The sequence below is a fragment of the Penaeus monodon genome, chromosome 27 (assembly GCF_015228065.2).
Source record: "Penaeus monodon isolate SGIC_2016 chromosome 27, NSTDA_Pmon_1, whole genome shotgun sequence".
NCBI classification, from domain to species: domain Eukaryota; kingdom Metazoa; phylum Arthropoda; class Malacostraca; order Decapoda; family Penaeidae; genus Penaeus; species Penaeus monodon.
The window spans coordinates 17,604,498-17,604,973 of NC_051412.1; positions in this window are offsets into that span (position 1 = coordinate 17,604,498).

The following is a 476-nucleotide window of genomic DNA, read 5'->3' on the forward strand; positions in this document are numbered from 1 at the left end:
TTGCGTATTATATAATTTTTGCACTTCATAATCTAATTAACAGATAGATATCCCCCTCCCCCCTCTCTGCTCGCATTAAAAGGAATCGAATTCAAAGCTTTCCCTTCACCAAACACAATCCAAAATTTCTAGTGAATAAACCATTTTGTACAGGAAAGAAAAACTAAAATGCAGCGAAAAGGGTTCACATCCATTTCTATTAGAATATCCAAACGTATACTGGTCCTGCTATTGGAATTTTCTACAGTAAAATTTCCCAGTGCTATCAAACTTTTTCTTTTTCTTTGTCTTCTCCTTTCATTAAGAACTTGCCATATATATCGACAGCTTTATTAGCTGATCAAACTAACTGATAATTCTTTCAAACAAACTTCCACTCACTATTCCGAATGATAGTATTGCCACAAAATTATTTGGAAAGAAAGTTTCCTAAAAGTTGAGATTAAATTTCAAATGTTCATGGTGATGTCTGCGAA